The following is a 19,788-nucleotide window of genomic DNA, read 5'->3' on the forward strand; positions in this document are numbered from 1 at the left end:
CTGCGCACCTGGTCCTTCAGGGGCACAGTTACCCCATTCAGGACCAGGGAATCCTCCACACCTGCCCGCCTCCTGTCCCCCAAAAACAGTACTTCTGTCTTGTCAGGATTCAACTTCAATCTGTTAGCCGCCATCCAACCTCCAACCGCCTCCAGGCACTCACACAGGACCTTCACTGCCTTCACTGGTTCTGATTTGAAAGAGAGGTAGAGCTGGGTATCATTCGCATACTGATGAACACCCAGCCCAAATCCCTTGATGATCTCTCCCAGCAGCTTCATGTAGATGTTGAAAAGCATGGGGGAGAGGGCAGAACCCTGAGGCACCCCACAAGTGAGGGCCCAGGGGTCTGAACACTCATCCCCCACCACCACTTTCTGAACACGGCCCAGGAGGAAGGAGCGGAACCACTGTATAACAGTGCCCCAGCTCCCAGCCCCTCAAGACGGTCCAGAAGGATGTTATGGTCGATGGTATCAAACGCCGCTGAGAGATCCAGCAGAACTAGGAAACAGCTCTCACCTTTGTCCCTAGCCCGCCGGAGATCATCAACCAGTGCGACCAAGGCAGTTTCAGTCCCATGATGAGGCCTGAATCCCGACTGGAAGGGATCCAAATGGTCCGCTTCTTCCAGGCGTGCCTGGAGTTGTTCAGCAACCACTCGCTCAATCACCTTGCCCAAGAATGGAAGATTTGAGACTGGGCGATAGTTGGCTATCGTGGCCGCATCTAAAGATGGTTTTTTAAGAAGCGGTTTAGTAACCGCCTCTTTCAGCAAATCTGGGAAGGCTTCCTCACGGAGGGAAGCATTCACCACCCCATGAAGCCCATCGCCCAGTCCTTCCCGGCTAGCTTTTATAAGCCAGGATGGGCAAGGATCAAGGAGACAAGTGGTTGGTTTCACTCATCCAAGCAGCCTGTCCACATCCTCGGGGGTAACAGATTGGAATTGATCCCACACAACTTGACTAGACAGGACTCTAGCACTCTCCCGCCCCGGCCCTGCTCCCACGGTGGAGTCTACTTCTTCTCGAATCTGAGCGACTTTATCTGCAAAAAACTTTGCAAAGTCATTGCAGATCATGTTGCCCCTACTGGGCCCTGATGGAGCAGGTGGTTCCGCTAAATTGCGAACCACCTGAAAGAGTCTCCTGCTGCTGTTTTCCGCAGATGCAATAGAGGCGGTGAAGAAAGTCTTCTTCGCCATCGCTATCGCCACTTGGTAGGCTCAACATTGAGCTCTAACCCGTGTCCGGTCAGATTCAGAATGGGTTATCCGCCACCGGCGCTCTAGCCATCTCAACGATTGTTTCATTGCCCTCAGATCCGTGGAAAACCACGGGGCTGTCCCGGCTCCATGCAATCGGAGAGGGCGCTTTGGAGCCAAACAGTCAATAGCCCTGGTTAACTCCACATTCCAGCGGGCCACCAGGGAATCAGCTGAAAGGCCATCAACATGGGATAAAACATCCCCTACCACTCTATGGAAACCATTTGGATCCATTAAGTGGTGGGGGCGGACCATCTGAATCGGTCCCGCCTCCCTGCAGAGGGGAAGAGTCGCAGAGAAGTCCAGTTGCACCAGGAAGTGATCTGACCATGGCACTTCTTTGGTTTCGCTTTTACTTAGTGTCAGATCACCAACATCCATAGAGGTGAACACCAGGTCTAAGGCATGCCCGTGGCTATGAGTTGGGCCAGACTTATTCAGGGACAGCCCCATGGAGGCCATGCTTTCCACAAAGTCCTGAGCGGCCCCTTGTAAGGTCGTGTCAGCATGGATGTTAAAATTCCCTAGGACAACCAAACTAGGTGTCTCCAGGAGGACATCCGCCACAACCTGAAGCAGCTCGGGCAGGGAATCCTTGGTGCAGCGGGGAGGTCGGTACACCAAAAGGAATCCTGTACTGCCCCAATTGCTCAACTTCCAGAACATGCACTCAGAGAACTGGGTCTTTCCAATAGGACGCCTGGTGCAAACTAATGACTTCCTAAAAATCACTGCAACCCCCCCCCTCCCCGCCCACATGGCCTGGGTTGCTGTGCGTAAGAGAAACCTGGTGGACAAGCGGCAGCAAGGACAGGCCCATCTGCTTCCTCCAACCAGGTCTCTGTCACACATCGTATGACACACTGTCATCGTATACAGTGCTCCTCGGGTTAAGAACTTAATTCATTCCGGAGGTCCGTTCTTAACCTGAAACTGTTCTTAACCTGAAGCACCACTTTAGCTAATGGGGCCTCCTGCTGCTGCCACGCCGCCAGAGCACAATTTCTGTTCTCATCCTGAAGCAAAGTTCTTAACCTGAAGCACTATTTCTGGGTTAGCGGAGTCTGTAACCTGAAGCGTATGTAACCTGAAGTGTATGTAACCCGAGGTACCACTGTAATGAAAGTTACACCAGTCTAGTAACGAAGAACAGGATGTTGCTAAAAAGAAATATACATGTGCAAATCTAATATGTATATATAAAATAGCTGTTTCAGTCACCATTTTGTCACTGTGTGCACCATAAAGAATTTATTTCTTTTTGCACATTTTCCTCCTGTGCCAAAAACAAAGAGAGCTGTGTGTTTATGTAACATGTACAGCAATTAGCCATCACTATGTTTCCGGATCTTGAAAACACCTGCACATTTAACAGGCTGATGATACGTCCAAAGTGCATTTTGTTGGTCTCTGAGCCCTGAGTGCAGCAATTAGATCTAGGCAGGCGGTTAATTTCATTAATGCAGAGTCCCTCAGAAGGCCCATCAATTCTGTTTGCTTTCTCAAAATCCCACTTCTTTTCTTAGTATTTTAATAGCATAGATCACGGCAGTGTTGGGACTTTATGCAAATATATGCACGTTGGAAAATGCTGCAATGCCTTCTACTACCAAGATGCCTTTTGAAACTTAATGTAGGATATCTTTAAAGCCTCAGCTATAATATAATTTGCTGGAGTATTAAGAACATGCTCTCTAAACAACCAACAGCATGAAACATGCTGGGTCTGATTGCATCCTTCAATGAACTGCTACAAATCCATTTCAAGCAATTGTGAGGAAATTATGTGTGTTTGACTGCTGAGGTCAGCAGATTTAAGGAAACATGGGATGCTTTTGATCCCATACCTAGACATTAACAGTGTGAACAGTGATATGACAGGTACCCAAGTCTTCGACAGGATGTCAAGAATGACCTATCACCCGAATGTGCCCGACTTTATTAAATTCTTCCTCTAACAAACTGAAGTTTCTTTGGCAATTTGGAGGATGAATGTTTCTTTGATGAACTCCATTCAAACTTTTTTTCAGCCTTCAAAGAGAGAGTCCATAGAAGGAACGAACGACAAGTTGACTGGACCCTCAAAATCCTGCAGTCTTCAGAGTTGCCAGTTCTTGTCCTTTTAATGAAAGTCTTTTGATATTTGGTATTTTCCTTTAAGCTCTTATGGGGGGGGAGGGGAGTTTTGAGTTATTTTCAAATCCAGCTTTTGTTTTATTTTGTGAGGGTAAGGTTCCCTTTTAGTCACAAAGAAATAAGATATCCTAAAAATATAAATGGAGTAGGCTTTAGAAGAATGAATACTCATCTGAAATTTTTAATGGATAATAGAGGCTCCCAGAATGCTTCATGTTGCTCATGCTAGTTTTCAACCAATCCTTAAAATAAAAAAAGACTTTGTTTTGTAGTATCATAATCAGAAGCTCGGATCCACAGGTACAGCAACTCATTTGTTGGAGGAGCCAGGAGAAAGCCCTGGAACCTGAATTCAGTTTCCTGCCTTCCCTCAAACAGGTAGTTTTTATTGACAAAGCTGAGATCCTTCACACATGTTTGGTGAACAAAGATGTTGGAAGGCTTTGCTTTTTGTTCTACTGTGTATTCATCGTGTGTACTACTGTTTCCATTCCCTTGCACTTTGCTTTCCACCAAAAACAGCATTATTATCATCTAGCTGTCCACTATGGTGAAATTATGTAAGTCACATAATTAATTAATTAACTTACATAGCTACTGTTATTCCACCACATTCATTTCAATACAAAGGCTCTGTATTGTTTTGAGAGTTAATTTTATAGTGTACTATTATATTCTAATAGCTTATGGAATATTACTTTATCTGATATAAGTCATTCCATTTTAAAGTTATGTTTTATTATGACTTTCTATATCGGATCAGATTATTATAAGGTGTGTGCTCTTTGTTGTGTATTTTGTTGCTGTAAACTGCCTTGTGTATAGTAATATAGAAATGTGGTATACAACTTAAAAGTGAATTGAAATGAAAGGAAACACAATGTAAATAGCTGTGGGAGGGGAGCATAACCAATTATGTATTGTTTGTAGACGGAACGTAACAACAGTGAATACCAATCATATTTGCTGGATTGATCTCAATTCCAGACAATTTGCACTTCCATTGCAATTTTTCTCTGATTTCTCTGGCATCACTAATGGTGAGGCTTAGCAAACCAAGGGATGCCTGTGTTAGGTCTAATTTTGCATGCCTAAAGGTTTCTAGCATTGAATATACATTGTGATGATGCCATTGACCCATGCAATGTTCCTGAGGTTTAACCACATTTGTGGTTTAGGGTGATCTGGTTATTCCATTATGCCCTGGTTCCATTGCACCAGAGAGGGGAAAAATCTGTAACAGTAAATGTTGGTAATTGGAACAAATAGCAGCTTTGAAGAGACATTTTTAGTGGGGAAGACAGTAGGAGGAAAAGAGTTAAGCCAAACCTGTATGCCATAGTCCTCCTGATCCAATTCAGCCCTCACCCTGCCTGAAAAAGCTGACTTTTGGGGGGCGGGGGAATAAAAATAAAAACGGACAATTTTCAATCACTCCAACATCACATTTAGTTTGACTGCCAGTGTAAGGTAAAGGGACCCCTGACCATTAGGTCCAGTCGTGGCCGACTCAGGGGTTGCGGCGCTCATCTTGCTTTATTGGCCAAGGGAGCCAGCGTATAGCTTCCAGGTCATGTGGCCAGCATGACTAAGCCACTTCTGGAGAACCAGAGCAGCACATGGAAACGCCGTTTACCTTCCCGCCGGAGCAGTACCTATTTATCTACTTGTACTTCGTGCTTTTGAATTGCTAGATTGGCAGGAGCAGGGACCGAGCAACGGAAGCTAACCCCGTCGCGGGGATTCGAACTGCCGACCTTCTGATCAGCAAGTTCTAGGCTCTGTGGTTTAACCCACAGTGCCATCTGCATCCCTGACTGCCAGTGTGGTCGGCCACAATACATTGTCTACATTCTGAAGTGACTTAACACAGTCAAAAGACAAGTACAATTCTGCTTCATCAGAGGAGGTCTTCGTATCTTTACATACAAGTGTGTGTACTTCTTTGGGGAGGCTTGAGTCTAATGTGGGGAAACTGTGACACCAGCAGAGGGGAGCGCAACTTTGGGCCTCCACAGAAGGTTGGGAAGAAGCACCTAAAGGCAGATTAAGGTTGATTGACATCTGTGACCAGGCACTAGGATGCCCAGGTATCAACATCTAAAGAACTATAAATATTTCCAAGAATGCATTTCCTTCTGAAAGCAGTTTATTATAAAATTCATTTTCAATTACTCCGTGAAGTCTTTTCAAAAAGGTCATTGGACAGCTGCCTGACAGGATATTGTTGAAAAGGAGTTAAGGTGGAAAGTAACTTGTTTTAAAATCCCAGAATCCAAAACCAAGGGAAATATGTGTTACCATATATGTGGATGGTCTAATTCCCCAACATTATTACCCTTGCAGCTTGAATTAAGCTTGTGGCACAGTGACACATGTTACACAATGTTGTTGTTGAAGAAGTACGGCGACCCACATTGCCGTTTCAGTTAAATTCTGCATGGCTGTCAACACTTAAAGCAAGTAAGTCAGAAAATATGTTTTCGTTATTGTTGCCTTTAATGGTTTCATTCCAGACAGTGAAATTATTTGGTCAACTGGCAGACTGACAAAGATGCCCACATTGGGTGGGAAAGCTGTAATAAAGAAACAGAACCACTTCTTGAGGGGCTGGAAAACAATTTAGGTCATTTATGTTCCCAGAAATAGCTTGGTGCTGAGTGGCTTTATGTAACACCAAGCTTGTCCATAACAGAGCAAAATGTGGCTTTGCACCTGCCTTGCTGACAAAGGTCTGTATAGTTATAGCTGTGGTTTTCCCAGTAGTGATGTATGGAAGTGAGAGCTGGACCATAAAGAAGGCTGGTCACCAAAGAATTGATGCTTTTGAATTATGGTGCTGGAGGAGACTCTTGAGAGTCCCATGGACTGTAAAAAGATCAAACCTATCCATCCTTAAGGAAATCAGCTCTGAGTGCTCACTGGAAGGACAGATCCTGAAGCTGAGGCCACCTCATGAGAAGAGAAGACTCCCTGGAAAAGACCCTGATGTTGGGAAAGACTGAGGGCACAAGGAGAAGGGGACAACAGAGGACGAGATGGTTGGACAGCATGAGTTTGACCAAACTGCGGGAGGCAGTGGAAGACAGGAGTGCCTGGCGTGCTCTGGTCCATGGGGTCATGAAGAGTCAGGCATGACTAAATGACTAAACAACAACAAACAACAATCTCCCCATTAATGGTCATCATCCACAAAATGATCTCCCCATCCCAGTGTTGTCCCAGAATTCTTCTCCTGTCTCCCCAGTGCTAATTCAAGACACATTAAATTAGGGGTGCAGGGGTATGAGTAATGGGCTCTGACAGAGTATTAGAGTCTTGGCAACTGTTATAAGAAAAACTGCTCCCTTTACCTTATGAGGCATTCCAGAGCCCGTATAGAGTTCTTATGTGGGTTCCCTATCAGTAGGAGAAAACAGAGGCCAACCAGAGTATACTGAGAAGCAAAGCGGCTAGTAAGCCTGATCTTTATTAAAGGGACTGTTGCAACACTCACCACACACAGAAGGGAGGAGAACCCTGAACAACAGTGCGCAAGCCCTTATATAGACTTTTGATATTGCCCACCCTGTAGCCCAAGACCACCCCCCAAAACATTTTACATACCTCACACAGGGAGGCAGTCTACAGCAGAAATCCTGCCTGCCAGGATACCTGATAATATTCACCGATTGCATTACCTGGGCAGCCTGGGCATTCTTTTGTGCTGGTTAATACTTTAGTTCCTGAATCCATGTCACAGGCTCACCCTAAAGAAGGTAAAGGTACCCCTGACCATTAGTCCAGTTGTGACTGACTCTGGGGTTGCGGCGCTCATCTCGCTCTATGGGCCGAGGGAGCCGGCGTTTGTCCACAGACAGCTTCCGGGTCATGAGGCCAGCATGACTAAGCCGCTTCTGGTGAACCAGAGCAGCGCACGGAAACACCATTTACCTTCTCGCCGGAGCGGTACCTATTTATCTACTTGCACTTTGACATGCTTTCGAACTGCTAGGTTGGCAGGAGCAGGAACCGAGCAACGGGAGCTTACCCCGTCACGGGGATTCAAACCGGCGACCTTCTGATCAGCAAGTCCTAGGCTCTGTGGTTTAACTCACAGCACCACCCACGTCCCTATTCAGACACAAATACACCCTTAAGACAGGATTTGCATGCAAAAAGACAATGGGAAGGCTTTCCCCGTTTGCCTCCCTTACTGCAGAGGAATATTTGAGGTCATTGAAAGAGTCAGAACAGCTTCAGGGTTGGTCTCCCATACTATTTCAGACACATGGTTCATATATTTAGATATGTGTGCATTTATTAATACTTATTCTATATTTGAGACCTTAAAGTTCTTATAACACAGTTGTCTGGCGATGCTGTGTCATGATGCCAGCCCTCCATAGCATCATCTCATATCTACTATATAGTAACTGCTCATTTCATACAATACCTTTTCATCTCTACAATTAAGGGATAATACTAATTTATAAACAGTTCCATTTTTTCCCAGAAGTATGTATGTAAATTTTATAATTATTTGTGTCACTGTGCAATACTCAATATAGTGAATCAAGATAAAGTGGGTGATTACATAAAGGTAGCAATTTGGCATAATCAAAGCAGAAGTCGAGGGCAAAGTTTCAGGTATCAACCATGCTTATTTTCATGGCATGTTATGAAGCTGTTGGGAACAAATCGTAGTCTGAACTTGGGGTGTTCACCAAGCTGTTTGGGGAAACCCCAAAGCTCAAGAAGGTAAGGGATGGAGAGATGGAAGGAATATTTTGTTTTAGCAGAGTTAAACATTTTGGAGCAGTGATTTCACTTCAGCAGTATCCCCTGTTTGGAAGGATAGTGTGGTTTCGTTTTACAGCACCCCCAGTTTAGGACACGGTTGTCAAGATGTGCATTTCACCTCTGTTGGGTATGTTTACCAAGAAAATCTGCATTAATCGAGAACAAAAGCCAGAGTTTTAAAGCTAATCAGATAACTTTGTAGTTCTTCAGATGATAAACATTGCTGACTAGCAATCTGGCAGTGTTATTCCTGTGACCCGCCAAGCAGTTTCGGGGGAGGGGGAGCTACTGCACTGGGGCATCATTCACCCTAAAAATAAAAAAGGAAAAAAGGCAGAACTCCAAATAGGTGTTAGAACTGACTTGAGCTGACCAAAATGAGAAAGAAAGAAAGAAAGAAAGAAAGAAAGAAAGAAAGAAAGAAAGAAAGAAAGAAAGAAAGAAAGAAAATAGGCAACTCTGTTGTTGTGTTTTGTTAGTTGCTGGGTTTTATCTTTTGTTTCTTCTTTGTGTCTCAGTTACCACCATGCATCTTGCTAGACAAACAGAGCAGTTTCTACAGTGACTGCTTCCCCAATCTCGGAATAAAATATTTCAGATCTTGACACTTAAAAGAGCCCTAGCAAAGGCCAGTTCTGGATTTGCGCCAAAGTATACTTTCTGTGGAGTTCCATGTTAATTTCCCTTTCCCTCTCTTTTTAAAATGAAAAGCAGGAATGGAAGAAGGACAAGTAGGGAAGGGGGGACTTGACACTTCCTTTGCCAGCCATTTTCCCACTCAAAAGTGCTTTTCTGATCTGTATCAAAAGAAAGTGAGAGCAGCAGTATTGAAAGGAAAACTGGTTTTCGGGGAAAGGTTAAAAACCATGCAACATCTCTGGTTTTTTGTTTGTTTGATGCCAGGTTGTCACTGGGGGCACGTTCAGGCATGAAATCCTTTTTTGCAGTGTCTGTGTGACTTCACTGGCAAAAAAAGGCCACTCCACAATTCCCCCTTTAATCTGGATTTACCATTTCTAAGGAAAATATGATAAACTGAAGAAAAAACACACAAAACAAAACAAAACTATTGCTGGTTATTTGATAGCAATATCTTGGCAACCCTTTACAGTGGTACCTCGGGTTACATATGCTTCAGGTTACATACGCTTCAGGTTACAGACTATGCTAACCCAGAAATATTGATTCAGGTTAAGAACTTTGCTTCAGGATGAGAACAGAAATCGTGCTCCGGCGGCACGGCAGCAGCGGGAGGCCCCATTAGCTAAAGTGGTGCTTCAGGTTAAGAACAGTTTCAGGTTAAGTACGGACCTCCGGAACAAAGTAAGTACTTAACCCGAGGTACCACTGTACAATAATAAGCCTCCATGTGGAAACCCATTTTTATGAGTTTGCCAAAGCCTGATAATCAACTGAGGAGCTGCACCGGTGGTCTCACTTTGCATGGCTCTTGACATCCATCTCTATCCATCTGTCTCGAGACAATGGAGTTCGCCTTTGGGAGTGAAGTCAAACTGCTGTGTTAGCAGCACCAAAGTGACCTCCCTGGGGCACAAGCCTGGGAAGTGTGTATGGAGGTCTTGGGCTGTCCAGACAAGGCCCTCCTCTCCATTCCTCTCAGACTCACTGACTTGGTCCAAAGGAAAGAAGAGCAATACACTTGGCACCAGCTTGGCTGCAGGAGTTGCCGGAAGGAGACGTACAAGGCACCATCCAACCACCTTAGGGACTCCATTTTGGATTTGTGTTACATTTACTCCTTAGCCTTTGTGGTGTAGTGGTTAAGAGCAGTAGTCTCGTAATCTGGTGTACCGGGTTCGCGTCTCCGCTCCTCCACATGCAGCTGCTGACCTTGGGCCAGTCACACTTCTCTGAAGTCTCTCAGCCCCACTCACCTCACAGAGTGTTTGTTGTGGGGGAGGAAGGGAAAGGAGAATGTTAGCCGCTTTGAGACTCCTTCGGGTAGTGATAAAGCGGGATATCAAAGCCAAACTCTTCTTCTCTTCTTCTTCTTCTTCTTCTTCTTCTTCTTCTTCTTCTTCTTCTTCTTCTTCTTCTTCCTCCTCCTCTCCCTCTTCTCTTCCTCCTCCTCCTGAAGATATCACACAAAGCAGCATAAGTTTAGAATCAGAGTTTTCTTTCTCCTTTTTTAAAAAATATATATATTAAATTTTCCATTTTAACAATCCAATCAAATCACATGAAGTATTCCAAATTATACAAATACATATCATATAGTCCAAATATTCTGCCAAATTATAAATTTTTGTTGAGGCTTCCCATGCTTCAAATTCAGCTTCAAGTTCAGTTTTCTTTCTCCTAGATGGGCTACCATCCCAGTTCAATGAGCTCCACGCGCCCATAGTAATAAACAGTGCTGGGCTTTTTATCTAGAAAAAGAGGTCCTGGAACTCACCATGAACACCTCCCTTGTTCTATTATAATAGCAATGGCACCCACCCGGGAGGTGCCAGAACTCAGTTCTGGCAAGTTCCAGCTTTAAAAAAGCCCTGATGATGATGATAAATAACTTCTACAACCTAACATGTTACATTACAAACTCTCCATCACATACTACCTCTCAGCTTTACGGTTATTTTAAGACAGCCTGAGCAGATGCTTTTAATTTTTTTTAATTAGAGGAAAGTAGCATAGAACACTACCGAACATGAGGTATGGCTCTTTGAAGGCTGCACATTGGAATAAGAAGGATGTTGCAGCCTAGGATTTAGAAGCCCTACAACAGAGTTCCCTGAAGTAGTCTTCCTGGCGCCTTCTTGTATCATGCCTGCCTCTTTGTTTTTTTATGTAGGCCTATTAATTTCACGACCACTGAGTGCCTGCTTAAAGTATTTACAAAAAAATTTATTGGGCATTTCCAAGGTAGACATCTTATATAATTAGACTTAAAGTAAATCTACTACACTTTGTTTATAACTGTGGACCACAGATTCTCTGGAAGGCTTAGAATTTCCTGTTGAGCAGGGAGAGCTTGACAGGCAGCAGGGATGCAAACAAAAGGGAACCAGCCAGCTCTGAAAGAGGTTCTGTTTTTTTGCCCATATTAAGCTAAACAGATGTGGTACAGAGTGGCAGAATTGCTAAAATACGCCCTTTGCTTTGTTTTGGCAACCATTGTATCATCGGTAGAGACACATGAAAAATGTAATCTGTTGCTGAATTTGTTGACGAGGCTCACACCAATGCCGTCATTTTCACACCGAGAATCGGAAGTGTTTTTCTCTAGCATAAAGGCAACAAATTCAAGTATATATTTTTTTTAATGCAGGTACGTACATTCCTTGAATAAACACAGATCTTTTTCACCTCATTTTTGGGGGAGGGTTGATTTTTATGATACTTCTGTAGCTGTTGTGAACAAAAGGGAGGCACAGGGTTATTCCTGAGATCTGCGGGTATAGGGCGGTATACAACTTTAATAAATGAAAATTAAATACCATATTTTTTGCAACATAACACTCACTTTTTTCCTCCTAAAAAGTAAGGGGAAATGTCTGTGCGTGTTATGGAGGGAATGCCTACGGGTGGCATGCCTATGGATTTTCCTCCTCTAAAAACTACATGTGTGTTATGGTCGGGTGCGTGTTATAGAGCAAAAAATACAGTAAATAAATTCCTGTACCCTCCTGCCTAATTTCTACTGCCCAACATGTACAAATACACGAATGAACCACCAAGTCCTCAGCTGGAATTCAGGCCACTGTAGATATCCATTTCTTCTTGGAAGTGAACCTTCTTTCTTGGTAACGCTAACTTGCTATGCAATGCCAATGCCCTCATATCCTGTCAGCAGGCTTCCCATAGGCATCTCGTTGGCCACCACAAGAATCAGTCTGATCCAACAGGGCTCTTCTTTTATCTACTTATGAAAAAGCAGGAAGACAGCTTATACTGAAAAATATACCTGGGTACTCAGTCTAGAGGCTGTTCTCTTAGACAAAGACAAGCTGGGTTTTGTTTTTTAAATCTTCTATCTTAATAAAATTGTTCTGACTAGCGAGCTACAATCTCTGCAAATGAGCAGAACCAAGCCACAAACATAGGTGTCAAGTTTGAAATATCCTTTGATTATTTGCTTTGCATGCTGACCCCCAAGGACCGATAAGCCACAGGGCAGTTGGAACAATTCCACCAGGGCCCGTGCCTGCAAGGGGTCACAGTGTGTGAGTTTCCTTTCTTCCTTTTTTAAAAAAGTCAGCCTTCAGCCTCTAACCCTTCCAAAGAGGAAGTTATCAGTCAAAATATTGAACCTGGCTGGAGATAAGATTTTCCTGAAGTGGGTGAAACAGGTTTCATATTGCTCTGGAGCAGAGCTGGCCAATTGATGAGGTGGAGCAAAGTACCCTCCTCAGGTGGTGGAAGTGCAAGAGGCGGCAGCTGGACTGGTGACTGGGAGTGGCCACCAAGACCATATTACACCGGTCCTGAAAGACCTACATTGGCTCCCAGTTCATTTTCAAGCACAATTCAAAGTGTTGGTGCTGACCTTTAAAGCCCTAAACAGCCTCAGCCCAGTATACCTAAAAGAGAGTCTCCAGCCCCATCATTCAGCCTGGACACTGAGGTCCAGCTCCGAGGGCCTTCTGGTGGTTCCCTCACTGCAAGAAGTGAGGTTGCAGGGAACTAGGCAGAGGGCCTTCTCAGTAGCGGCGCCCACCCTGTGGAACGCCCTCCTATCAGATGTCAAGGAAATAAACAACTATCTGACTTTTAGAAGACATCTGAAGGCAGCCCTGTTTAGGGAAGTTTTTAATGCTTGAAGTTTTATTCTGTTTTTAGTTTTCTGTTGGTAACCACCCAGAGTGGCTGGGCATTATTATCTGCCTGAGCACATCCACCACCTGGAATGTCCTTCTCTCACCAGCAAAAGGGAGGCATTCCAGCGTGAGGCATTGCCGTTCATCTTCCCCACCCCTGAAGCAAAGAGTGGCAATGCCTTCCATCAGCAGTGGAAGTGGTGGGTGGGGGGCGCACTAGAGGAAGCACATGGCAGCACATTCCCGTTTCGTCTCATGTGACAAAATGGGACGAGATACCCCTCTTCTGCAGAGCAGTTCCATAAATCGAAAGGGCTCTTCCCCTTTCACTCTCATTACCTATGAAATAATTCTCTCCCTCTTTGGAGAAAACTCTTGTGTGTGAGAGAAGTGGTTGTGGCCAAAGGTAGACCCATCTACCTTTTGTGGGGTTTTTGGAGGGTGTTTGGGGACTAAATACAGCAATGGAGTTGGGGCAGGGGACAGATTTTGTTGCACCTGGAGAGGAGGCTATTTTCTTTCCTGGTTGTTTTGCTGAGTTAAGCCCTATAGTTTACAGCTTGTGGTTTATGTGGGAGAGCTAAACCAAGAGCCCAGATTTGGATGACATGGTAAGTCGAAACTTGTGCTGTGTTTTTTTAAGATATGCACCTAAGAAGTTCTAAGTATGTCCCTGAAGTGTAAAGTGAAAATGTAAGAAAATAAGTTTTCAAACATGGTGCTCTTGTGATCTGATTTGGCTCCAGCTTCCCACTGACTGTAAATTCAGTGGCACAGTCAGGTTTGCTGTGTACAATGTGTTAAATGTTCCCAGAGAGTTTCTTATGGTTGCATGTCAGGTTTAATGTGATCATACCCCCCAAAATAAACAAGAAAATGGATAAAGGAAGAGAATTATATAAAAGTCTGAGGATTAGGACAACAATGTTGGTTTGGGAATAGGAAAAGAGGGGAAATGTGCAGCAACAGATATAGAGAAGATATAAAGCAAGAATGAAAGGTGGTTTTGCCAGAAATATCTGAGATATGCTCCAGGTGGAGAAGATAGTAATAACAGATTATTCCCTAGCGGGAGCAGAGCAATAAAGTCTATAAAGCCTGATGTTAGTAGAACTACAAGCCTCCCACAGAGATGTCCAAACATAGGCTTTTGAAGAATGAGCAGAACTGAAATTCTGACAAATGCTATAGCAACTGTCACCAAGGATACTGTCAGGAACTTTCTTATCCAGAAGACTCATGAGCTGTGGCATGTGTTAACAAAATTGGGAATAACTTTTTAAAAGCCAAAACAAGTGCCGCTTCATGATACCTCTGGAATGTGTGTGTCTCAAAATGGAAATAAGTCGCCTTTAGTAAAGCTAAAAGGCAGTGCTTTGGAAAAGATGGAGGCATGATAATATGGCTTTAGGAATCTACATGGATGTTTTTGTGAATGAAGGGAAACTTGAAAGGAGCCAGGGTTGAACTGGTTCTATCAATAAAGCCAACACAACATAATGGGTTATAGAACTGATTGAAATATAAGATGCGAGTTGAATAGAAACAAACATACAGTGGTACCTCAGGTTAAGTACTTAATTTGTTCCGGAGGTCCGTTCTTAACCTGAAACTGTTCTTAACCTGAAGCACCACTTTAGCTAATGGGGCCTCCCGCTGCTGCCGCGCCACCACCACGCAATTTCTGTTCTCAACCTGAAGCAAAGTTCTTAACCTGAGGTACTATTTCTGGGTTAGTGGAGTCTGTAACCTGAAGAGTATGTAACCTGAAGCGTATGTAACCCGAGGTACCACTATATGTTTAAAACAAAATGTCCAAGGACCAGCTCTAAGCCCACTGTTGGCTTAAATGTGGCACATATTTTATTATTATTTTATTATACACCTCACTCTTCCTTCAAAGAGCTGAAAGTTCAGGCACTGTGTGACCAACAGTAGTCACAGCAATTTTAGACCTACAGCAAATGCTGAAGTGAGAAGGACAATTTCAGTTTGTGCATAAGTGAACCTATACATTATTTTACTTGCCAAACTTGTTCTTATGTTCCCTCAGCAATTGTCTTGCTAATCAACTGCCTCGTTTTTCTATTGTGTAAAAAAAAACTTGAAATGTTCCCTCAGTAGTTGCAAGCCTTCAGGAACTTTTCTTTCCTGCCCACCACCAAGGCAGCTTTTCACAAGCACATCCCTCCTCAAAAGTGTGTTGCTGAAGACATTCAACAGTTGACTGAGGCCCACTCTCCATAGCAAGAGTGACATTCTTATCCACATTAGCACTCAAGCAGAGAGCGCCAGATGGATGGCTGCCTATATTATCTATTTCAGGGGGCTATATGCCTCACCATCATGCTGATTTTCTTGTATTCTTGCAGGACTGACTATTGGGAGACTTGCGCTCCCCTGTTTAGAGTGCTGCACTTGGTTCGCACCATCAACTGCAAAATGTAGACTCCACCACACCACACTGAACCCAAACACGTGCGCACGCACATGCACACATGTCACAGGTAGCTTTTGCATGGCTGGTAAAATAGAGCTATATGCAGAAAGAACCTGTTTCCGCATGTAGATTTCAGCTGTTCTGCTATTTGTTGAGTTGCTCTTGAACCTTAGAGAGAAGAACATAACACTCTTTACCTCCATCCCAGTAAACTAAACCATTCCTAAGCACTGCAGACGTCCAGTCAGTTATGTTTAAGAGCCCCATCAATAACAACAGAGCGGCCTGGTTAGCAGTAGCTAAGGAAATTTGGCTACACAGCTTGAGTCTAAGGAGGAAAGAGATTATCCACAATTAATGATGGGTGATTCTGCCAATTTCAATTTCTCTGTGTTTCTCGTTTTCCCAATATTAAGTTGATTTCTTCACATTTTCACAACTGATTTAAAACAAGCAAACAAAAGGTCTTTGTGAAAATTCATCAGCATTTTGGTACGGATTTATCTTAACATATACCTCCTTGAATGCAATTTTCCCTAATGCACACTTTTTCTTTATTTTTTTTGCAAAGCGATCTCCCCTAATGTAACACATTTTGCTTTGTTAATTTCACTACTACATGCATTTTTCTGCATGCATTATTTGGCTGGAGAACTGCATCACAAAATTTACAGTTCAAAGCATGGTTGAGTTTTAGTCTGTGTATTGTTTCAGAAAGTGTGAATTAGCTAGGTTCACCTTTTAATCCTAACTGAATCAAATCAAGGAATCAGCTAGATTAGTCAAAAAACACCATTTTGAATATGTTATAAACACACAATACTAGGTAGTGCTGGGGAGGAAAACAAATTTCTTTTCAATTTTCCATAGCAATTTTTTTTCCTTTTTTTTGTAATGATTTAATTTCTGACTTCTTTATAGCATTTCCCCCCCCCCCTTATGAGTAGATCCACCCAAGATCTCTTGCCCATAAACACGCCGTCATACAAAGATGGGAAACATTAACAAGGACCAAAATGGATTACATTAAATATGTGACTGCATTTAACATGCCTGGCTTCTTAAATTTTTAAAAAACTAGCTGTGTGTGTGTGTGTGTGTGTGTGTGTGCACGCACGTGTGTGTCTAGGCTGATAAAGCTCAAGATTAATCCTCCCCCCTTTTCTTGTCACAGTCCTGACAAAAATTGCCCCTCAAACTGCTAATTCATCCTTCCAGGGATCTCCCAATTGGCATTTTGTCCCTCATTGAGCTGCTGATGTAGTAACAAGTACGGTATCTGTTAAATTGTGACAAAGGCTTTCTATTAGGTATGCCCTGCTGCTACTAGATTTGCTAATCATTTCAGATGAACAGATTATAAGGTCATTTCCCACTTTCTCTTTTCCTGATATTGCTAGAACATCTTGCAGAAGGCCTTTTTAACCAATTTGGTTGACATGATGAGAAGGCTGGCTTCAAATTGCCAGTTTCCATTTTGTTCAAATTTAGTTTCTTACTGATGGATATCCCTTCTGGCAAGGTCAGACAATGTGCATTTAAAATAGGCTGCTGTGGAATTTTGAGAACATTGCTAGTGAAACACTTGAAAGTGCCGTGTATAAAAATTGATTCAGATATTCAGCTGGCAAAATATTCCCGTTCTTTCCATAGATGTGAAACAAAAGAACACGAGGACAGAAATGGTCAATAATGTCATCGGCCTTAATTTTCCACACTCTTATTTGAACGTATGAATAGAAGACTCTTACGCTCTGCTCCAACTATCTCTTGTGGACTCCAGTGCATACAACACACACAAAACAGCTCCCTCGCCTGCTAGGGCTTCCATGTTCACTTCAGTGGAGGGGCGAAATGCAGAATGCAGAAAAACACATGTGCACATTTCACATGTGCAGGCGTTCCACATGCTACATTTCACAGACCATATGGGACTCTAGACTGCAGTACAAGTGCTCATTTTATTTGCAAATGTCAACGTTAAAAGCATTGGGCATAAGCTTATTCTTCTGGCCAGCCCTGGGTTTTCATAATAGGCTGGTGTACAAAGCCTTGGTCAGAGTTCTTCAATGCTATTCAACAACAGTAGCAACAAATGCTGCTTGCTTTCACATTCCACCCACTATTGCTTCCAAGCTTGGGAGCGAACAAGGTGGTCATGGTAGCTCCTTAATGAATTTCAGAAATGGGTAGGTTACCCCTTAGCCTGATTAATTTGTGTGGGAGTCTATGTCCCTTTGTTATAGGTCACAGCTCTGAGTAGAGAGACATCTTCAGGCTCTATGGAAACATATTTTCATTTACCCTCTGTGAAGAGCTTGGAAAGTTCATTTAAAATAGGAACTCCATCTTATTCAAGCTCAACATGTCCACAAAGGAACTAATTCCAGATCATGTCCATCATAGGAGCCAACTTCTAAGGCTGAGGTCCATATGCCCCCCCCTAAAATATTTGAGGTGGTTGCAGGGCCCAAAAGTTGATGGGCATTGCCATTCAAATGTGTGCTACATCTTGTGATTGATTATATGGGGAAGGGCTTACCTGCCTCCCCCCATATTTTGTTGAAGTTGTCACCTCCATGTCCACCACAAACTAGTTCAGTTTATGTTCAATTCACAGTTCGCTTTAAGTTCACCTAAATGATTCTTGGGGAAGTGTTTTCAGCATTCAGAATGTTACAAGCTGCGGTGCTGAAGCATAAACTATAGCTAAGATGACTAAGAAAACATCAAGATACACAGAGAGAAGTATGTGGCTTGTTTAATGTACTTTCCCCAAAAATTATTTTCTTTAAGCTTAAAGGATCTAAAGAGCAAAAAACAGACGTAAGAGAATGCACCTGAAGTTGAACTAGAAATCGTAACCAAGTGCTGCCACCAAATTAATGTAATTCACATTCACCCAGCAATTACTTTCAGGTGTAGTTCAGAGATTTTTTAAACTTCTTTAAACTGAGCTAGGTGATTCCTGAGTGCTCACTGGAAGGACAGATCGTGAAGCTGAGGCTCCAATACTTTGGTCACCTCATGAGAAGAGAAGACTCCCTGGAAAAGACCCTGATGTTGGGAAAGATGGAGGGCACAAGGAGAAGGGGACAACAGAGGATGAGATGGTTGGATAGTGTTCTCGAAGCTACCAGCATGAGTTTGACCAAACTGCGGGAGGCAGTGGAAGACAGAAGTGCCTGGCATGCTCTGGTCCATGGGGTCACGAAGAGTCAGACACGACTAAGTAACAACAAGGTGATTCCAAGTACTGCACCTGCAACACAGAATGTGGCAGCGTGTAACCAGCAGGTAAAGTTAAAGGTAAAGGGATCCCTGACCATTAGGTCTAGTCGTGGCCGACTGCGGTTGCAGCGCTCATCTCACTTTATTGGCCGAGGGAGCCGGCATACAGCTTCCGGGTCATGTGGCCAGCATGACTAAGCCGCTTCTGGTGAACCAGAGCAGCGCACGGAAACACTGTGTACCTTCCCACCGGAGCGGTTCCTATTTATCTACTTGCACTTTGACGTGCTTTCAAACTGCTAGGTTGGCAGGAGCAGGGACCGAGCAACGGGAGCTCACCCCATCGCGGGGATTCGAACAGTCGACTTCCTGATCAGCAAGCCCTAGGCTCTGTGGTTTAACCCACAGCGCGACCGTACTCATTATCAAAATCCTAAAGTACAGCACAGTTGCTAGCCCCAAAGAACGATAGAGAAACAAAACAAAACAAAAGGATGTGAGGGTCAACTTCACATTATGGAAGAACATGCAGAGCAGAAAATAAATGTATATATTGGCCACCTAAAGTGGGGGGTGGGGGGAACTGCCCTCCTGAAGATAAACAAGACACATGTCTGACAGACATCCAGAGACCCATTGCTAGCCAGGTTCTTAGTAAAACATGCCTTTGCACATGTGTAAATTACTCTCCTTTGGGATGAGAGACACACTCACAGCTCCAGTAGTCAACCATTGATATAGACAGATGAAGCAGATTGAATGTTGTTTCCCAGCAGGGTGTGAAGATGTGTTTTGCACAAATTGTGAAGGAGTGGGGGAAATGGCACCGACTTCTCAGCAAATGTGCATTTACTCAACCTTTGTCCCGCTGAAGACAGTGGGACTTATTTCTGAATTTTCGCGCTTAAGACAGGATGCTCAGGATTGTTGCGCATTCAGCTGATTTCTGTACTAGACTGTACTAGACAGTCTAGATATGTACTAGACTGGTGAGAGTCTAGTACATATTTAAGTCTCTCCTTAACATCTTTAGGGCTTGAAGTAATTTGCCTTAATCCTGCTAGCATGGGTGTAACCAGATTTACGTCGGAGGGGGCTCCAGAACTAATTGATCTGTGATGCAATCAGTCAGTTAGTTAAGCATTTTTATT

The sequence above is a fragment of the Podarcis liolepis genome (assembly GCF_965112155.1).
Source record: "Podarcis liolepis genome assembly, chromosome: 9".
In the NCBI taxonomy this organism is placed as follows: domain Eukaryota; kingdom Metazoa; phylum Chordata; class Lepidosauria; order Squamata; family Lacertidae; genus Podarcis; species Podarcis liolepis.